General features: G+C 49.0%; 2 non-coding genes across 2 annotated transcripts; both read left to right on the top strand.

Annotated features, from left to right (window-relative positions):
- Positions 1 to 2,044: 2,044 nt before the first annotated feature.
- On the top strand, positions 2,045 to 2,126 carry TRNAI-GAU (transfer RNA isoleucine (anticodon GAU)). Its single transcript has one exon. It is a non-coding gene; the product is annotated as a tRNA-Ile (tRNA).
- Positions 2,127 to 2,202: 76 nt separating this feature from the next.
- On the top strand, positions 2,203 to 2,284 carry TRNAS-GCU (transfer RNA serine (anticodon GCU)). Its single transcript has one exon. It is a non-coding gene; the product is annotated as a tRNA-Ser (tRNA).
- The last annotated feature ends 19,292 nt before the right edge of the window (positions 2,285 to 21,576 follow it).

Here is a 21,576-nt window from a genome sequence, read left to right as displayed (position 1 = left end):
AGCTTTCAAAACTGCAATAGCCCAGATACTGCAAGTCATTGTCGTTGAAAGTTATGAGAAAAAACGTGTTCCGCTGTCCTTCACAACTTCGCACATAGTGCTCATTCCTAAAACCGATGATGCTGAAAAGCTCCTGATGGTGGGGTCTTATCGCCCGATAAGCCTCACAAACGTCGACTACAAGATTTTCATGAAGGTGTTGGCGAAGAGACTGCAGAGTGTTATAACATCGATTGTAGGCACGCACCAAACGTGTGGCATAAAAGGTCGAAGTATCGCTACGAACATACACGTGGCGCGGTCCATACTAGAATGCTGTGACTCTTTTGATGACCGAGTGGCGATGATACAACTAGATCTGGCAAAAGCCTTTGACCGGGTGTCTCATGACGTCCTGTTTGCCGTACTAGAGCATGCGAATGTTGGCCGAATAATAACAGAAGGTGTTAGAATGGCATACACAAACTGTACGACTCAGATTGTTGTGAACAGCGAACTCACTGGCAGCCTGCAAGTGCGATCTTCTGTAAGACAGGGTTGTCCCCTGTCGCCATTGCTGTTCGCGGCGTACCTTGAGCCACTTTGCTTGGCCATCCGGAATAATGAATGCATAACGGGTTTCAGGCTGCAATCAGCGCACGTAAAAATCTTGGCTTATGCTGATGACATCGCTGTATTTTGTGCAAATACAGAAAGTATTTCTGAGGTAACGAACGTAGTGCACAAATTTTGTAGCTGCACTGGAGCCCAGATCAACTGGGAAAAAAGCATCGGGTTCTGGCACGGTGGCTGGGACGTCACGCCTGAACACTATTCTTGGATGCGCTGGTCCACCACTCCAGCGTTGTATTCAGGAGTACCCCTTGACAGTTACCGGGACCCAGATCCGTACTGGCTTGACCAAGCATCGAGGGCCAAGGAAAGAAGTGATTCATGGCAAGGGAGACAGTTATCGATGTTTTCGCGTGCCAATATCTGCAACCTGTTCCTTACTGCTAAAGTGTGGTATGTGATGAATGTGCTCAGTGCTTCCCGGGCAAGCATTCAAAAACTTCATCGTGTATTTGCGGCTTTTATTTGGGCTTCGACCTGGGAAAGGACGAGTCGAACAAACTTGTTTCTTTCTGTGAAGAAAGGTGGGCTTGGCCTGGCGCATTTATTTTTGAGACAAGTTGTCTCGCGTTTCATGTACCTACGGGATGAAAATGATGTCTTCCTCCGGACCGTAATGCAAGTACGGCTTTGTCGACTTCTTCCTGACCTTCTTGTAAGTTCGGTACATGTAAATGGTGCGATAAGAGGGTACCTTAAAGAAGTTGTGCTCGCGTACAGAATGCTGCATGTTCGGTTTTCCAAGGAGTATTTGTGTAATGTCAAGAAAAAAAACTGTACGTGGACTTAGTGGACACAATGCTTCCTCTGCAGATATATCGTTTGCCACACATTGCAGGCCCAGGAGCTGATGTACTTAAAAGAGGTAAGAAGATGCCAATATTGCCAGCGATCAAATCCTTTTTCTTTAAACTCCACACTAATACCTTATCAGTGAAAACGTGGATGCACGATAAAGGTCTTTTCGTCCCTTGGTCAACAAACTGTTTCCTGTGCCACAAACCGGAAACCATTGAACATGTGTTTTTGGACTGTTGGGATCCCTTTTTTTTTCTGGGATGTCCTTCAGAGAACTTTAAAGAAAGACCTACCATTAGATGCATATGGCATAAGATTTCTACCTTTTCACAAAACAGATGATTTTCCATTTGATGCAGTAATGCTCCTGGGACTTCACAGCTTGTGGAAAACCAGAATGGAGTTTAACAATGCAGATGAACAAGTGAAACCTGTACGGGAACATTTCATTCAAAATGTTGTGCGATTTAGGGAGGCGTATAAGGCCCTGATGAACAGCCAAAATGGATCGATGTGCTTGATGATTTGGCAAGACTGAAAAAATTTTAACATGCCGTGTCAGGCAAAGGTCTGCCGACACGTTTTAATCGTTCATCTTGTGTGTTTTGAATGTCAAAGTCGGCAATTTAAAAAAAACGAGGTGGCTGAGTGGTTAAGGCGATGGACTGATAATCCATTGGGCTCTTCCCGCGTCGGTTCGAATCCCATCCTCGTCGGTGGTACTCTTTTACTTCTTTTTTCAGCCCTTTTGAAAGTCTACTGGCTACCAGCTGCGGCTCCAGTTAGTATCCGGACAAGGTGGCTGAGTGGTTAAGGCGATGGACTGCTAATCCATTGGGCTCTGCCCGCGTGGGTTCGAATCCCATCCTCGTCGGCGGTACTCTTTTACTTCTTTTTTCCAGCCCTTTTGAAAGTCTACTGACTGCCACCTGCTGCTGCAGTTGGTACTCGGACGAGGTGGCCGAGACATTCTACTTCCGGCCACCGAGCGTGACGGATGTGTAGAATGGGCTCCGCTGGAGCGGCCCTTGCTGGCCGCGGAAACAGGATCGAGGGAAACGAAAATAGAGATTATCAAGTGATCTTGCCGCAGCTGCCTACCGGACGTGTGGTTTTAAACACACTTTTTCTTCACGGTGAAGTTCGTGTTAGGCCCTCTCAGATCGAGGATTTTCGTGATGCGCTGGCCCAGACTGGTACGTCCCGCCCAGCCGCAAACACCACTAGGGACGCGGTTTTCCTCCGACGCGGACACCTCGAGGAAACACGACCATTTCGATCCGACATTAGGTCATGTCCCCATAAAAAAAAAACACATTTTATGCTTGATGAATCGCTTATCTTCAAGAAAGTCACGCTTCCGTGCACGGCGACACACTTCCTAGTTTTGTTAGCGAGGAAGCCGCTGTGTTACACACCTGTACATGAGAACGAGTCAACCTGTGTACACACACATGACGCGGCCAATCCTTTCCTTTATTTTTTTAGAACGCCGCATTTTCTAACATAAATCCTAACCTAACAGGATAACAAGTCTGTATCCTTGTTCGAACATTGCTCAGCGCGGTTCCGAGTGCACATGTGCTTTCAGGAAGACCTTCGACCGGTGTAAACAACGCGACGTCAAGGGATTGCAACTGAATGTGCAAAAGTGCTTTCCCCACGGAGCCGATTAGGAAACACTCCACCGCCACCTCTGTTCTCCCGTTTAATGGGACCTCGTTATGCATTGCAGCCTTTCTTCTTTTGCTATGCGGAATTCACAAAGCAAGAATTCCAGCAATCTCGGCGGTAAGTTATTCAGACGTCACAAACGCTTCCTGCCTCCACGGGAAGTCCGCTCGGGGACGCAGTAAGCGAAGGGGAACAAAGCGATGGGGTCTCACCTCTCGACCATGATAGCGTGGTTTTATAAGTTGTTAACACTTCTCTCAGTAAAGTTCCATACACACGTTTGTGTGCCCCAGCCAACCATTCTTATTTTCTAAGAATGGAAAAAAGAATCGAAAATTGTCTCCCTTCTACCGATGCAGACACCCTAGCTGCGCCTTCGACGCTGATTTCCAGGAAGATGTTTAGGATCACCAAATAATTTTCTTTGTGAGTTCAGTACACTTGCCCAGACAACAAAGTAACACTTAGGTCCAAGTTTGAAATCTGTGGCTTGAACCCCTAGAACACATGCTAGATTTTTACCTTCGCGTCCTATAGCTTCGTCACCTTAGAGAGACATGCTTATGTGAACTCTATAGACCACACGCAAGCAGCGCCATCTTTCTTTATTGCAAGACTGCCGTATAGGCCTCAGGCTTTTCCATAAAACACTGCTGCGACAGAACGAGAAAGTGAGCATAGATTGCTAAAGAATACGCGATAATGAGCAGGTTTGGTTTGAGTGCGCGTTTTTTTGTGGTGTTTTACTTTTTTCTTTTTTCATTTTTTTATCATGTAAGAGGCGCATGCGTTCACCTTCTTCGGGCTATATATATGCAACATGTGGCTTTCAATAAAAATAGTTGGAGTCAGCGCCCGTCCTGTATGGTCTTTCTGTGTGGTTTGTGTAAAAATTAGCGTTGGTTTTACTTCTGTTTTACACTTTTGTTTTGTTTTGGATTTACACAATAGCCCAGCAAGAGGTACTGTTAAACGAACTTTCTTCTTCAGTGGGCCCTTTCTTTTCTGTACCACCTGTTTAGCCCGACCCGCTGAATATCGTGAGCGCCATCGCCTTTTGCACCTGCAGAGCAAGATTCATCGTCTTTAGTCTCAATAAAGGACTTGTACCAGCGGAAGTGAGAGCCCGTCAAATACGTCGCAGATGTAATTGCACCAGTTCTTACGAATATTTTTAATATGTGTTTAACTATGTCTATATTCCCAGTAAAGTTGCAGGTTGCCAAAGTCGTAGTGCTCTTTAAAAAGGGGAATCGAAACGAATTCGGCAATTATCGGCCTGTATCTATATTGCCGATTTTTTCAAAGGTTTTCGAGAAAATAATTCATTGCAGGGTTTTGAATTTCATCGAAACCTCCAATGTATTAGCACCTTACCAATTTGGTTTCCGGAAGAATATGTCAACTGAATTAGCCTTGCTTCACCAAAAAGAATATATTTTAACACAATTTGAGAACAAGAAAATCGTGGTTGGCTTATTTGTTGACTTCTCCAAGGCTTTTGACTTGGTCAATCATGAAGTTTTATTGAATAAGTTGGATATTTATGGTGTACGTGGATGTGCGTTACATTTACTACGGTCATATTTGTCCCACCGGCGACAAGTAGTCCAAATTAATAACTCTAGATCACAAGTCCTACCACTGGCTTGTGGTGTCCCACAAGGTAGCATATTGGGGCCTTTGCTCTTTAACCTTTATATAAATGACATTGTTAATATTAACCAGGATGCCAAATTTATCATATACGCAGACGATATATCTCTAGTTGCAATGACACAATAGTTCAACTACAACAATGGTCGTCCTATAATTCTATGACAATTAACACAAATAAAACAAAAGCCGTTATCTTTCGGGCAAAGAATAAGCCACTCCTTCCTTTCCTCATGCCGATATTATTTTTAACTCTCGTCCTGTTGACATTGTTGACCATTTCAAAAGCCTTGGTGTGACATTTACTGCTGACATGTCCTGGGAAACTCATGTGAACTTACTAGTGACAAATTTAGCTCGGATAACTGGAGTAATTGGTCGTCTCAGATACATTCTTTCTACAAAACTTAAACTATTGGTTTATAATTCACTCTTTTATTCACATGTTAACTATTGCCAACTTGTCTGGGGTACAACTACATTCTCTAACCTACAAAAAATTTATGTCATGCAGAAGCGATACCTACGTCATGTGTACAACGCCGGTTATAATGCAACAACTGCAGGTTTTTTTCATAGAGCGCATGTCATTACGGCTCATAAACTATATCTCTACCGTCTGAGTACTAGATTTAAATATGAAGTAAGATATAACATACATAACCTTGGTACTCTGGCATATTTAGAAAAGAATGAACAATATTATGCTACAAGACATGGAGAATGTTGGAAAATCGTTGCACCCCGTTTGAACTCTGGCATGGAACGCCTATGTTATTCTTTACCATCACTGTTAAACCATTATCTGTCTACTAACTTTGTTTTATTTATTTGCTCCGCTGCTAAGCTTCGCTCTATGTTTACTGAGGATGAATAACTGATTTTACTTATCCTGGGATTTCATTTTTCGGACCACTCTGTTTTGCTTCTGTTCTGCACTGATCAAGTGTTTTCATTTTCTTTTGTTTGACTGTATGAATTGATTGCTGTTGACCAAACGCTGCTCATTAAGTGGGGCGACGGACTCGTCAAGCCGCCTATTGACGGCTTTTTTCCGTCGTCCTCCATCTGTGTACTGCACATGGTGGAAATAAAGTCTTCTTCTTCTTCTTCTTTTTGGAAATGCTCAACCTTCTTTAAGACACGCAAGGCGAGTTAGCAAAGTTTTAAGGGCGGAAATCTGGAGGCAAGTGCGATTGTTGTATGATTGGATAAACTTGGTGTGCTTAGTGAAGATATGGAATGGATAGCCATGAAGAAGCTGCAATCCCTAAGAAATCAAGCGGCCCAAACTACGGAGGAATTATGGAGCTACGTACTGAATAAGACCCTGTACACCGGTGTAAAGGTTCTATAGGAAGGAACAGAATAAGAGCGGACCTCTGGTTCTAGGCAACGTGAATGTGCCAAAAGATATCGCGGACATCCTGGCAAAAGGACCAAAATACAGCTTTGAGCCTTCCGTACTGGCACACGAGCTGTTGGCTTTTAATCGGCGCGTAGCAAGGAAAGCAGAAAAAGAAAATCAAGAAAGGTGCGTTCTCGACAGCATAGACAGTTTGACAAGGCCCACACCCCAGAAGAAACCCGCTCCGAGAGGGAAAGCCTTCACTGACAAGGTGATCGCATATTGCATGGATAACAGCCTGTCACTGCCGCAGTCGGACAAAGAAGGGAACTTTGTTCTCATGCCTTCAGGCATTTACAACGAGAAAGCTTTACAAGCAATTTCGAATAACTTTGCGCAAATGAAACCGTCCGCCACCAGGATAAAAGGCAAGGCTGTTGCCCTGTGCAAATCCCTGGAGTTGCAGAGCCTAGCTTGAGCTGTTTTGAACTCTTCTGAGAATAACCTGTCAATCTTCTTTGCGGTTAAGGCCCATAAAGCAGAGGCACCGTTTAGGGCCATAGTTAGTGAGAAAGGTACTTAGCAGCAGCACATCCGCCGCTTTTTGCTTAAGCACCTAAAGGATTTGCACGTTTCGGACCCTTTTTTCTGCGAAAAATTCCTTCCATATAGCCGGCGTGTTGGAGAGGGAAGATGAGATTGGTTACGCGTTCTCTGTACATGTTGTAGATCTTTTTTACCGTGTGCTCCATAGCGACCTGTTCATTGCTGTTCGACTGTGTATAGAAGCAAGCGGCACTATTGCATTTCAAAACAAGGCAGGGGTAATCGTTGACAATTTTATGCCTCTTTTAAAGTTTTATTTAAGGTCCCCCTCCATCCAGTTTGACAACCGGCGGTTCCTACAACGCCAGGGCGTTTGTATCGGTTCATGTGTCGCGCCAGTTCCATGTAACATTTTTCTCGCATCCATTGACAACATTTTGGCACCACTAAATGACGATGGAACTGTCCTAAAGATTTTTAGATATGTTGACGATGTTTTAGTGATTTTAAAGAGACATGACACAGGCCGCTATGAGGAGACTTCCATGAAACTTTTAGAAATGTTCACACAACATGGGAAGGGGCTCTCTTTCACATTTGAGCTTCCTGAACAGGACTGCCTCCCGTTTTTGGACCTTAACATTAAGCAGGGGGACGGAAGTGTTTGCTTGCGCTACCTTCCTAGGGCCAAGAAAGATTTTATACCGTTCGATTCGGCTCAATCAAAACTGTTAAAAGGGCTATTGCCACCCTTTCTATGCAATCAGCACTCCTGAAGTTGTGCCCTCACATGATGCGGGCGAGCTTCCAGGGTGAGGTGAATTGACTGCGTAAAGCAGGGTTCCCTAACCACGTGTGACATTCCTTGTGTGTGCTACGAGGTTCCGCGTTCGACGGCGCGGCGTCGACGGAGACCCAGATGACAGCAGCATCATCAATTACCCAGCCATGCTCCTTGAGTGACGACCAGAACGAAGGGGTTTAAGCCCAACCGGACCCAACCGGACCCGCCGCCGCCGCCGCGGGGAAACGGGCTTATCCTCCCCAATTGGCGTGGCGGTTCCAGGGGCGGCCCTCCCGAGCACATTCCAGGACAAGGGAACTGTCAGTGGGCCAGAGCGCGCCTTACCTTGAGGAGCGAGTGTCAGTTGATGGATGGAGAATGGAGGCCGGTGACCCGCGGGAACTGTCAGCGGGCCAGAGCGCGCCTTACCACAGCCGAAGCTATGCGCTACCTCGAAGACAACCTTCTTTCCCTCGGACTCAACACGTGAGGGGGGCGAGACCATAATTGCGGTGGTATGTTTGTGCGCCCAAGTGAAAGCCCTAGCCCCCCCTCCTTCCCCTCCGGCGTGGGCGTCCTCACCCTAGGGAGTGTGGAAAAGAGGATAAAAAAATCGAGAGGCAGTACGGAAGACGGACGCTCAGGACGACATCGTTCGCCAAGAGCGCCTTCAGCGCCGAAGCCCGACGGCGTGCAGCTTCTGCCAGCAACCGCTCGAGCCCAACTCCGGAGCCACTCCATCGCCCCCATGAAGTCGTCGGCACGTAAGCTCGGACGCCCCAGCCTCTGAATCTTAATCATGTATAATTATTGAATATATCTGAGTGGTAGTTTGTGTGGCCGACGAGGCATGCCCTGTTGTGCGTTGCAAGTTAAATGGTTGTTGCATGGAATTGTTGATAGATACGGGGTCAAAGGTGACATTGCTTAAGGAGAGCAGTTTTAACACGCTTCGAAGGAAGGGGGACCGCGAAGTGTTGGAAGCGTCTGGTGGTATGGCAACCAAATTTGTAGGCATAACGGGGGATCCTCTTGGCATAAGTGGACTCTACCGGTTACACTTCTCTCTCGGTGGAATTGCATTGGAGCACCCCTGCTACGTATGCCCGGACACGGTGTCTCTGCCAAACGGAGTGTCAGGTATATTAGGGCAGGATTTTTTGAGAAAAGGGAAGGTAGTAGTCTCATTCTCTGAGGAAGAGGTTAATGCGGGCGGATCAAAAGTTCCGTTTTTGAACAGGAGAGGGGCTGAGATTCGCATTACCGATATTGACACCCGTCAAACAGTGGGATCATTGGAGAAGGTATATTCGCGGGTTGCCGTCAGGCTGGTCGATGAGGCGGTCGTCCTTCCTTGGTCGGAGCACATTTTGTACGTGTTTGTGCCTTCAGATGTAGAGAGCGGCGCCGTGGGAGTGCTTGAGCCGGTCGACTCTCTAAGCAATGGCCTGAAGGCAGCCGCGTGCCTCGTGACAGTTAATTACGCCCACAGAGTGTCCCTACGGGTGGTTAACTGTAGCCAGCAGCCACTGAGCCTTCCCAAGAACAAAACATTGGCTTTCTTCACCTCTGCGATAGAGAAACGTGAGCCCACCGATACGGTACTCGCAACTGTAGAGCATGCTAGTCCTTCGGCTGCTCCAAAGGTGTCGTTCGATCTTTCTCACGTAAAATCCAGGGAGAGGGAGGCTCTGGCTGGTTTGCTGAACGACTACTCGGAGGTATTCGCCGCGTCCAACCTGGATTTGGGCTGCTGTGGCGTTATAAAGCACAGGATAGAAACCGGCACTTCATCGCCCGTTTACCAGCGTGCGTACAGGATTCCTTACTCCCAACGTGAGGAGATGGAGCGGCAGGTGCAGGACCTGATTGATCGCGGCATTGTCGAACACTCAAAGTTACCCTGGGGAGCACCAGCACTATTGGTGGAAAAGCCAGATGGCTCGTATCGATTGGTAGTGGACTCCCGCAAACTAAATGCCGTAACTCGCATCGATCCATACCCCATCCCCAATATACAGGAGACGCTTTCTCAGCTGGGCTCTGCCAGGTACTTCACGGTAGTGGACATGGCGGCGGGATTCTGGCAGATAGCAATGTGACATTCCTTGTGTGCTACGAGGTACATTGTTCGACGGCGCGGCGTAGACGGAAACCCAGGTATTTCTTTGTGTGTGCTACGAGGATCCACGTTCGACGGCGCGGCGTAGACGAAGGGACCCGCCGCCGTGACAGCGGCATCATCAATTACCCAGCCATGCTCTTTGAGTGACGACCAGAACGAATGGACCCGCCGCCGTGACAGGGGCATCATCAATTACCCAGCCATGCTCTTTGAGTGACGACCAGAACAACCGGACCCGCCGCCGCCGCCGCGGGGAAACAGGCTTTATCCTCCCCAATTTCCGGGCACATTCCAGGACAAGGGAGCTGTCAGCGGGCCAGAGCGCGCCGTACCACAGCCGACGCTATGCGCTACCGCGAAGACAACATTCTTTCCCTCCTTCCCCTTTCGACGTGGGCTATCGCCGGGAAGGCACCCACAGCTTCCCGCCGTGCCTCGTGAACAAAAGCGCATTCCCAGAAGGGCCGTGACGGACACCTGTCATGGCGGACCGGCAGTACTCGCCAAGAATGTGGAAAGACAGGCGCTAGTGAATTAGCTCCGAAGAGAGAGCCTGTGTATACTCTCACTTGAGAGAGAGTGGTGGCGTTTTTTGTTGTTTATTTAGTTTGTATTGTTAACAGACTCTGGGTTCGAGGCTAAGCCCAACCCAAGGGGTGGTCCCCATCTCGCATGTTATTTTGGATTGGAGAATTGATGCTTTGGGCGGGCCACTGGAAATGACCGCCCTTAGTCCTTTGTTAATCAAGTGCTTAAAAGCACATGTAAACGGATGCAGTCCAGTCTGAGCTGGGGCTCCATGCTTAGCATGTAATGTGATGCTACTTAGGCACTAACCTGCCCGGTCGATGAGTAAAGTAGTGCAAAGTTTGTTCTTTTGTAAATTCAGTTCTGCTTTTTCCAGTTTAACTCTCTGTATATGTATGTTGTAAAATTATGCTCTGCTGTCATCATCTACAAGCTCGCCTCCTGTTCATCTTCCAAGCCGAACGACACTAGAGGAAGGGTTTGTGAACCATCCTCGAAGAAACGGACGACTATTGAAATTCTACTGCATACACGCTGAGGACGACATCGTTCGCCAAGAGGGCCTTCAGTGCCGAAGCCCGACGGCGTGCAGCTTCTGCCAGCAACCGCTCGAGCCCAACTCCGGAGCCACTCTATCGCCCCCATGAAGTCGTCGGCACGTAAGCTCGGACGCCCCAGCCTCTGATGTATAATCTTAATCATGTGAAATTATTGAATATACCTGTTTGTTTAAACTGAGCCATACGGTGTCTCTTTGCCTCTCCGTCCCGTGTGGACCTGCGCATTATGGGGGTCATCACACTGGTGTCAGAAGTGGGGTCTCAAAAGCAAATGTCCTCTGAATGCTGTGACATTCATGACTTCAAAATTGTAATCAAAAGGGAATCACGGGACTGATTGTGGGACTTTTACCCCCATTTGAGAGGCTTGAGGCACTGGAGGGCTTGAAAAAAAAAATGACTGTATCTGAGGGAGCTCCCACTCCACAGCCGTCGCTCGGAGCAAGCATGCTGGCATTAGGAAGCGTCATTCCGACGTTTACGGGAGATAAGACAGGGGTTCCAATCTGCGATTTCTTTTCCATGCTAGAAGAGATTGGGAAAATGGGGGGATGGTCCGATGCTCAAATGCTGGGAATGGCGAGGTGTAAGATGGCAGGAGCTGCTCATGATTTTGCATGGCGAGACGAAAAAGTAAAATCCACAAAATCATTTGCGGAATTTAAGAAGCTCGCGTTTGAGCATTTTGACACTGAACCACGTCACGTGCGAGTACAAAGGTTCCGTGACGCCGGACAGATGGTAGGGGAGGACGTGCGAACGTTTGCGTCGCGGCTTCAGCGCTTAGCGCGCGATACGTTAAGCAGGGAGGAGGAAGGAGACCAGCTTAAGAAGAAATACGCGGAGGATATACTTAAAGAGGAAATGACCGCTTTGTTCGTGGCTGGTCTGCAAGACCCCGTGCGCCGGTTCGTGCTCTCGCGCAAGCCGAGCAATTTCGACCAAGCCGTGGAGGCCGCATTGGATGAGGAACAAAATGAGGCGTTAACGACAGCCGCAGCGAGAGTACGCGTCATAGAGAGAGCGGTGCTCAACCCTGAGGTTGCTCTCTTGACAGAGCGGTTAGATCGCTTAGAACAGCTGCTATCTCAGCAGGTAGAATGCCAGGTTGAAGCGCGCGCTCAACAGCGCCCATTCGCTGGAAACCGGAGACCGCCACAAAGCTACAGGCGCGGTATGCGAGATTTTGAAGAAATCGTATGCTTCGCTTGCCAGGGTCGCGGACACATCGCCAGGTTCTGCCAAAACGTGCGCCGTGGGGAGCCACAAAGAGAAGCAGGCGAGACACGCCCTAAGCAAGCCTACAGCGGGGCTCCAGATACCGAGTCAAAAAACTAGTTAGTCCTCCCCAGCCTGAGGAGCGTGGGGAGGGAGCAGTAGATGATGAGGTGGTGGTAGTTTGTGTGGCCGACGAGGCATGCCCTGTTGTGCGTTGCAAGTTAAATGGTTGTTGTATGGAATTGTTGATAGATACGGGGTCAAAGGTGACATTGCTTAAGGAGAGCAGTTTTAACACGCTTCGAAGGAAGGGGGACCGCGAGGTGTTGGAAGCGTCTGGTGGTATGGCAACCAAATTTGTAGGCATAACGGGGGATCCTCTTGGCATAAGTGGACTCTACCGGTTACACTTCTCTCTCGGCGGAATTGCATTGGAGCACCCGTGCTACGTATGCCCGGACACGGTGTCTCTGCCAAACGGAGTGTCAGGTATATTAGGGCAGGATTTTTTGAGAAAAGGGAAGGTAGTAGTCTCATTCTCTGAGGAAGAGGTTAATGCGGGCGGCTCAAAAGTTCCGTTTTTGAACAGGAGAGGGGCTGAGATTCGCATTACCGATATTGACACCCGTCAAACAGTGGGATCATTGGAGAAGGTATATTCGCGGGTTGCCGTCAGGCTGGTCGAGGAGGCGGTCGTCCTTCCTTGGTCGGAGCACATTTTGTACGCGTTTGTGCCTTCAGATGTAGAGAGCGGCGCCGTGGGAGTGCTTGAGCCGGTCGACTCTCTCAGCAATGGCCTGAAGGCAGCCGCGTGCCTCGTGACAGTTAATGACGCCCACAGAGTGCCCCTACGGGTGGTTAACTGTAGCCAGCAGCCACTGAGCCTTCCCAAGAATAAAACATTGCCTTTCTTCACCTCTGCGATAGAGAAACGTGAGCCCACCGATACGGTACTCGCAACTGTAGAGCATGCTAGTCCTTCGGCTGCTCCAAAGGTGTCGTTCGATCTTTCTCACGTAAAATCCAGGGAGAGGGAGGCTCTGGCTGGTTTGCTGAACGACTACTCGGAGGTATTCGCCGCGTCCAACCTGGATTTGGGCTGCTGTGGCGTTATAAAGCACAGGATAGAAACCGGCACTTCATCGCCCGTTTACCAGCGTGCGTACAGGATTCCTTACTCTCAACGTGAGGAGATGGAGCGGCAGGTGCAGGACCTGATTGATCGCGGCATTGTAGAACACTCGAAGTCACCCTGGGGAGCACCAGCACTATTGGTGGAAAAGCCAGATGGCTCGTATCGATTGGTAGTGGACTACCGCAAACTAAATGCCGTAACTCGCATCGATCCATACCCCATCCCCAATATACAGGAGACGCTTTCTCAGCTGGGCTCTGCCAGGTACTTCACGGTAGTGGACATGGCGGCGGGATTCTGGCAGATAGCAATGGATCCGGCAGATGCCGAGAAAACGGCATTCAACACGCCCTCAGGGCACTATGAATGGAAAAGAATGCCGATGGGTCTGGCCAACAGCCCTGCTGTCTGGCAGAGAACCGCTGATGTTATCCTGGCAGGTCTTCTGGGGAGGCTGTGCTTCGTGTATATGGATGACATTATCATGTACAGTGACAGTTTTGAGAACCATTTGCGCGATATTGAGCAGGTTTTGGTGCGACTAAGAGGAGCGGGTCTCAAGCTGAAGCCCTCTAAGTGCCAATTCCTCAAAAACGAGGTGAAATACCTCGGGCACGTTGTTTCAGCTGACGGCGTGCGACCGGACCCTGAGAAACTAAGGTGTGTCTCGGATTTTCCATCCCCGACTAGCGTCCGCCAGGTCCGGCAGTTTCTCGGCCTGATCGGTTACTACCGAAGGCACATAGAGGAGTTCGCCAAGCTCGCTAAGCCGCTCACCGCCTTAACAGCCAAAAATGTCGCCTTTCGCTGGGACGAAAACGCGGAGAATGCTTTTGGGGCCCTGAAAAGGAAGCTAATGAGTGCACCGCTGTTGCGCCACCCGGATTTTAATTTGCCCTTCGTTATGGCCACAGATGCGTCAAAGTTCGCAGTTGGTGCCGTGCTATCTCAGGTTATCGAGGGCAAAGAACATCCCGTTGCTTTTGCTAGCCGACAGCTGAGCCCCACAGAGCAAAAGTACGGAGCTACGGAAAGGGAGTGCCTCGCCGTTGTCTGGGCAGTAAAGCACTTCAGATGCTACCTTTACGGCCGCAAATTCAAGCTAGTCACAGACTGCCATCCTCTGAAATGGGTGATGAGTGTCAGGGACCCTAGCTCGCGACTCGCTAGATGGAATCTACACCTGCAGGAATACTGCTTTGAAGTTGAGCACAAGTCAGGAAAGACGCATCTGAATGCTGATGCACTCAGCCGCACAGCTGCCGTGGCAGCTATAGATGAGTTTGTCACCGTAGTCGACCCCGCCGAATTACGCACAGAGCAGTGCAAAGATCCTGACCTGAAGCGAATAATCGAAAGCTTAGAGGGCGCACCGTCTCACCCCGAACAGCTAGGTTATTTCATTGGCAAATACGGCACCCTGTGTCGGCGCACGAGGCCAACCAGGAAAGGGAGACCAGAGAAAACCGCTTGGGAGAGAGTCGTCATACCTCGGTCGTGGACAGAAAGGGTTCTTCGCGCGTTTCACGATGCGCCATGCGCCGGTCATTTTGGCGTAGCGAAGACACGCAGGCGTGTGGAGCGTTTGTACTTTTGGAGTGGCATGCGACAGGATGTTAGAGACTACTGTGCGAAGTGTCATTCCTGTCTCGAAAGAAAAACACCCAAGGGACGAAGACCAGCTCCAATTCAGCCGTTCCCTGAGGTTTCGGCTCCCTTCGAGCGGACAGGTATGGACATAATGGGCCCATTGCCCACGACCACTTCCGGAAACAAGTACATTTTAGTATTTGTCGACCACCTTTCAAAATACGCGGAAGCGGTAGCACTCCCAGATCAGAAGGCAGACACGGTTGCAAGAGCATTTGTCGAACATATCGTGCTCCGACATGGACCCCCGAGGCAACTCTTGACAGATCGGGGAACGAACTTCGTGTCGCAGCTAATGAGGAGAGTTTGCGAGCTGCTTAAGATCGCTAAGAAGCAGACAACATCGTACCATCCGGCTTGCAACGGCGCGGTGGAGCGACTGAACCAAACCGTGGCCGGGTTCCTGTCGCATTTTGTTTCGCGCGACCAGCGGGACTGGGACTTGTGGCTCCCGTATGCAATGTTTGCCTACAATTCCGCAGCACACGAGAGCACGGGCGAATCGCCATTCTTTCTTCTCTACGGCCGAGACCAGGACCAGCCTAGTGAAGTGCCAGAGGGCCCCCATCGTGCCCCATACGCTTCACTGGACGACTATAAGGTTGAGCTAGAATCGCGCTTGCAAGTGGCGAGGGACATCGCAAAGGAGGCCTTAAAGAAAGCGGCGAAGCGCAGGAAGGAGGTGCACGATCGCAGTGCTAGAGACGCGCCGTTTAATGTGGGGGACAGCGTGTACATTGAAAACTGCCAAAGGCAGATTGGGCTAGCTCGTAAGTTCCAGACGAAGTGGAGAGGACCGTGCGAGGTTGTCGAGAAGCTTTCTCCGGTAAACTTCAGAGTCCGAGACGTGAACCGGCGCTTGATAAGGATACACGCAAATCGCCTCAAGTCGGCACCGGTTCAGTATTCACGAAATGAGGAAAGGGAAAGCGCGGATTTTGATGGGGACAGAAGTGAAGCGGAGCGCGCAGATAGTTCGCAAGAAACGCCCTCTCCTGCATTTGTTCGGCAGGCGCCAGAGGTGACGGCCGGAATGCCACCGGATTTACTTCATGCATTGCTAGAAGAAGAAGCGCGCGAGGTTGCCGCGCAGATAACGCCAGGAGAGGCTCCTGCCACGAGCCCTCGCGAGTCCCAAAGCAGACAAAGGGTCACAGACTTACTTAGTATGACTCATGAAGGCCGATATCCGCTGCGAAATCGGAAAGCTAAGTCGGACTAATGGCGTAAACAGAGCGGAGTTGTGAACTGGTTAGAATTGTGTAATGCCACAGCTCATAACATTGCTATGTGCTTATGTGTTAAGTTATCGGAGTTGGTAGTTAAACCTTTCTGTCATTAAGTAACTCCTTCACAGGAGAGCATGCGGAGCGCATGCAGAACCTGCCCTACTTCCTTTCGTTATCTATATTTTTGTCTGTGCCGTGATCGTGCTAGAAGTGGGAGCTCCTTTGTAACTGTGGTAAATTTATTTCGTCCAGTTTGGACTAGAAAGGAGAGGCTTGGGTGCTGAGTTTCGTGTTTATCTGTAAAAGAAGATCAGTGCTGCCCCTGGAGACGCCAGTTATGACAGCGGAGGCATATGGTGTTGTGCAGTGGTGTTGAGTGCAGCGAAAAGTGTTTTGTCGGACGCACTGTGCGAAGCGATTCAGAAAGACAAGGGGAGCTGCGTGGACTCAAATGTTCGGAGAACATTCTTCTGGAGGGTGAGCGAGTGTGACATTCCTTGTGTGTGCTACGAGGTTCCGCGTTCGACGGCGCGGCGTCGACGGAGACCCAGATGACAGCAGCATCATCAATTACCCAGCCATGCTCTTTGAGTGACGACCAGAACGAAGGGGTTTAAGCCCAACCGGACCCAACCGGACCCGCCGCCGCCGCCGCGGGGAAACGGGCTTATCCTCCCCAATTGGCGTGGCGGTTCCAGGGGCGGCCCTCCCGAGCACATTCCAGGACAAGGGAACTGTCAGCGGGCCAGAGCGCGCCTTACCTTGAGGAGCGAGTGTCAGTTGATGGATGGAGAATGGAGGCCGGTGACCCGCGGGAACTGTCAGCGGGCCAGAGCGCGCCTTACCACAGCCGAAGCTATGCGCTACCTCGAAGACAACCTTCTTTCCCTCGGACTCAACACGTGAGGGGGGCGAGACCATAATTGCGGTGGTATGTTTGTGCGCCCAAGTGAAAGCCCTAGCCCCCCTCCTTCCCCTCCGGCGTGGGCGTCCTCACCCTAGGGAGTGTGGAAAAGAGGATAAAAAAATCGAGAGGCAGTACGGAAGAGGGACGCTCAGGACGACATCGTTCGCCAAGAGGGCCTTCAGCGCCGAAGCCCGACGGCGTGCAGCTTCTGCCAGCAACCGCTCGAGCCCAACTCCGGAGCCACTCCATCGCCCCCATGAAGTCGTCGGCACGTAAGCTCGGACGCCCCAGCCTCTGAATCTTAATCATGTATAATTATTGAATATATCTGTTTGTTTAAACTGAGCCATACGGTGTCTCTTTGCCTCTCCGTCCCGTGTGGACCTGCGCATTATGGGGGTCATCACACACGTCTTGGCTGCCGTGACCGAGGCACTGCTGCAAAAACTTAAGGGTAAGCCAAAGGGGCAACGCCAGAAAGAAGACTTCCGCGAAGCCAAACCAGTGGTGATACCGTACATTCACAAGGTGTCCCACAATTTAAAATGAGTTGGCAACAAGTACGGAGACCCCATGGTCTTCTACGCCCCCTGCAAATTGGCCAAGATGTGCCCCAAGGTTAGCAGCGGTGCCAATGCTAAATCTGGGTGCGGAAAGAAGCACTGGAAGCTCTACGTAAGGTGTGCCACGGGAATCGTCTACGAGATACCCTTACATGTGGCAAGGTGTACGTCGGCCAGACTGGACGCTGCGTAAACGAGCGTGCAGAGGAACATAAAAGGTCGTTAGGGAACGCATCAAGTTCGTACGAAAACCTACCCGCCCATTGCAGTTTCTGCATTGATAAAAACGAAAAAAAAAACTGTGAACCACGACTTGGCGAGATTAAAAATCTAGCTAGCAACAAAGATAGATTAGGTCGGGAACTGGCAGAAGCCTTTTTTATCAAAGAGAGAGGTGGCATGGGCGTCAGCACCACTTCTATCTCCCTACGAGAAAGTGAGCATAGATTGCTAAAGAATACGCGATAATGAGTAGGTTTGGTTCGAGTGTATGTTTTTTGGTGTTGTTTTCCTTTCCTCTTTTTTTCTTTTTTACCATGTAAGAAATGCTCAGGCGTTCACCTTCTTCGGGCTATATATATGCAACGTGTGGCTTTCACTAAACATAGTTGGAGTCAGCGCCCGTCCTGTCTGGTCTTTCTATCATTTGTCTAAAAATTAGCGCTGTTTTTATTTTTGTTGCACATTACAGAAACCCGTAATAATTTGTCTTCCCTTTTTCCGCGAAACACATTCTGGTTGGCAGGGCTCAGACGCATCCGCGTCGTAATGAACGCTCATTAGTAGCTAAATTATAGAACTTTAAAATAAAAAGAAACGTTGTGGCTACATCAGCAGTTTGTTTCGATAACATCATACGTAACAACTTATCCGTGAATCGATCAACTCGAAAAGAAACTAGTTAACTTCGCTTGCAGTCCACCACAGCTGCCTCATTTTCAGCCTCGTTACAGCTAGATTTTATGAAAGAGGAATACAGCATATATAACTCTTTCGCCTTAAGGAGTAGGGAATTAAGGTACTTTGTTACAAATGCATGCTTAGTTTGAGCTGTCCTTTGGGCTGTCTAAAATTATTCCGTCGGCATGTACAAGTGCAAAAGCACTAATCCGGAAGTTAAGAGCCTATAAAGACCGTCTCTTGCCGACGTGTGTCCACTCCGTCCCAAGCATAGAAAAAAATGGGAATTAAAGGAAATAAAAAAATCCAAGAATGTGACTAGAGACCGCGGAGACGCGGAAAAAGGCCGCTGCGCCAGACCACTTGGATATTGATCACCGCTTTTTTTTTCAACATGGCGCTTACTGAACGAGGTTATGCATGTACAGAAAGAGGATATATACCTATTATTTACTAAGCACTCAGCTAGTGGCTGCAGACCCGAGCACCAATCCGTGCTTTCGCAATGATGGGGGTGTAAGCAATCTCTGCAGATTTTTCTTGTCAGCAGTAGCCTGGACATCGCCAAGCGTTTCGAATTATCGCTTAGCATAAAATAGTTTCTAAACGTTTGCTATGTTTTGCTGACTTTTGAAAGGATCTTCATGTCAATATAACGAAATCGTTTGGCGGCTTTCTTCTTCTCCCGTGTATTTTTTCGAAGATTTTTTTTTAGTCCAACGTTATCTGCAATGCTGAGCCAGCTTTATTTGATCCTTTTCTCTATCGAGCACGACAGCTTCTAGGCTCAGTTCTACATTCACATTCTCATAGCTAACCAGCTACTAGAATTCACACCTGCCTGAGACAGGAACAGTAATTTAACATTACCTAAACCAAAGCCTCTACATAGCACTTCGTGATTGCAAGACATGCGTGACCGCTTGGAATTCACACCTGCCTGAGACAGAAACAGTAATTTAACATTACCTAAACCAAAGCCTCTACATAGCACTTCGTGATTGCAAGACATGCGTGACCGCTTGGAATTCACACCTGCCTGAGACAGAAACAGTAATTTAACATTACCTAAACCAAAGCCTCTACATAGCACTTCGTGATTGCAAGATATGCGTGACCGCTTGGCGATATGCACGACACCGTTAATGTGGTGGTCTGTCTCGAAAATCCCACCTAGACTTGACGCTGTACAAAATGTGTTGTCTCGGCGGACCTCACCTGTCACGTGATGTGTAAGGTCGCATGCGACGTGCCGCCACACGGCTATGTGCCATGCCTGCGCACAGCCACGCCTGACTGAATTTGACGACACTCATTCAATGCTAGGATGGCCAGAAATAGCTCTAGCTATGCAACAAGTATCTTTTCAAATCAATTTCACCTTTAAATCCGAGGTTTTGGAAACAGGCAGTTTCGTCCCTCTGAGGCTATGACAACAGGCAGCACAGTGAGCCGCTGTCAGTGGATAGATAACAGGCCAGAGAAAGTGAATGCCGGAAGTGATAGATATTGGAGTTGGGAGGTCAGCCAGAAATAAATAGGGCATAGCAGTTGCGCGGTTCGTTTTTTCACGTTTGTCGCAGGCGCGGAGGTGCTCGATTATAAATAGGGGTTGTGGGGGAGCATCGAGGGAATGGTCCTGTCCGCGTTGCAACCGCAAGTTTGTTCTCTTTGTTTTCAGAGACATGTCTTTGCGTTTTGTCGTGCTGTTCAGGTAACACCATTTGACGTCGCTCCGCCAGTAAAATAAATTATTTCAGCACCTTACAATGCTTTCCCAACATTCAGTCCATAATAGTAGCTCAGCATTCCGTGAGCTTTGTGATGTAGGCATTATTTGAACAGGACGGTTTAAATTTTGAACTGAACCGAGTAATTTTATACAACGAGTTGTTTTCATAGCACTGCCATAAAAATTAGTTTATTGCTGCCATTACCCAAACCATCCCGGAGCCGCCGCGGTAGCTGAGTAGTTGTGGTGCTCGGCAGCTCGCCCGAAAAACGAGGCTTCGATCCCGGCCTCGTTGGTCGCATATTGATGGGGCGAAATTTTAGAGGCCCGTGTACTGTGCCATGTCAGTGCACGTGAAAGAATCCCAGATGCTCCAAAATATTCGGAGCTCTCCACTACGACGTCCCTCACAGCTTCAGTTCCTTTGGGACGTTAAACACCGTAAAACCAAGCGAGTGTATCCCCCCCCCCCCCCCCCCAATAACGAGTGAAGTAAAGTTATGGTCTCATACATATTTCCTTTCGTGGTTCTGTTGTGGGAAAACGTTTTTAAGACTCTCGATATTTTGTTCAATGAAGAGGGTTAAGTCGGGCTGGTTGGTGAATGTTAATGCAAACGACTGGAAAGCGCCAACGGTACAGAAGAGAACAGACACCAGCGCATGTGTATGTGTTTTTTTCTGTCCCGTCTGTCAGCGCATTTCAGCCGTTACCAGCAACATGTATTTTTTGTTTGCCTATATTCAAAAAGGTTCGAAAATATTCAGCTCGCAACCAAACATTTGATACTAGCACATCCTAAGGTTCTGGCTCAAAAAGAGCAAAAGTCTCTCGCTTTTTTTTGTAAGCCTCCTCTCTTAGTTTGCCCAACAGCCATTTTTCTGTTACCTGTGCAACACGGGCACGTTCGAATGACAACTGAGTCGAATTGCATTTGAGACTTGGAATGACGTTCGGACTCCTCGGACTCCCGCGGTGCTATGCGACACTTTCCGAACGCATTTGAAATTTGCTCAGCTCGTTTTCAGTGTACAACGACGATGACAATGGCGGTGGTCACTGCGGTCACACTGGTGCGACAATGACACTGTCACGGTCAACAGCAGCATATAATTGCAGTGGGACAAGTTTTCTAGTCCAACCACACCGACGAATCCGATCGGCAGACGGTCAGCCTTCATGTCCTCGGCAGGCCGGTGGCTGAGCGAAAACACGCTGATGAGCAGACGGTGTAAATATATTCGCGCCTCTACCTCATCCGTATTGAAAATAAGCGAAACGAGCCGGTATATCTCACATGTGCACACTTGAACACTCACCAGCGATAAGCGCTTGCCAAATTAACTGTAATCGACGGCGACTCCCTTCCCTTCCGCAACGACTAGGCCTAGCGAGTCCGCAGGGTTACGTCTGTGAATTCGGCGGTCGTGAACAGCGAATTCACAAGTTTAAGCGAAAGCAAATTATCAACGAGTGTAGTTTTGACAACAGTGATCTGAAATCAACTATTGCTCACATCACAGGGCGCGCATACGATGAACGGGAAGCGCCGGTGTTACCCATACCTCCGAGCACTGCTTTACGGCCAGCAGCAGCCGTCGACGTTGCTAT

This window comes from Amblyomma americanum, chromosome 3, assembly GCF_052857255.1.
Source record: "Amblyomma americanum isolate KBUSLIRL-KWMA chromosome 3, ASM5285725v1, whole genome shotgun sequence".
Lineage (NCBI taxonomy): Eukaryota > Metazoa > Arthropoda > Arachnida > Ixodida > Ixodidae > Amblyomma > Amblyomma americanum.
The sequence above is the reverse complement of the archived record's forward strand: the minus strand, read 5'-3'. Positions and strand labels throughout refer to the sequence as shown.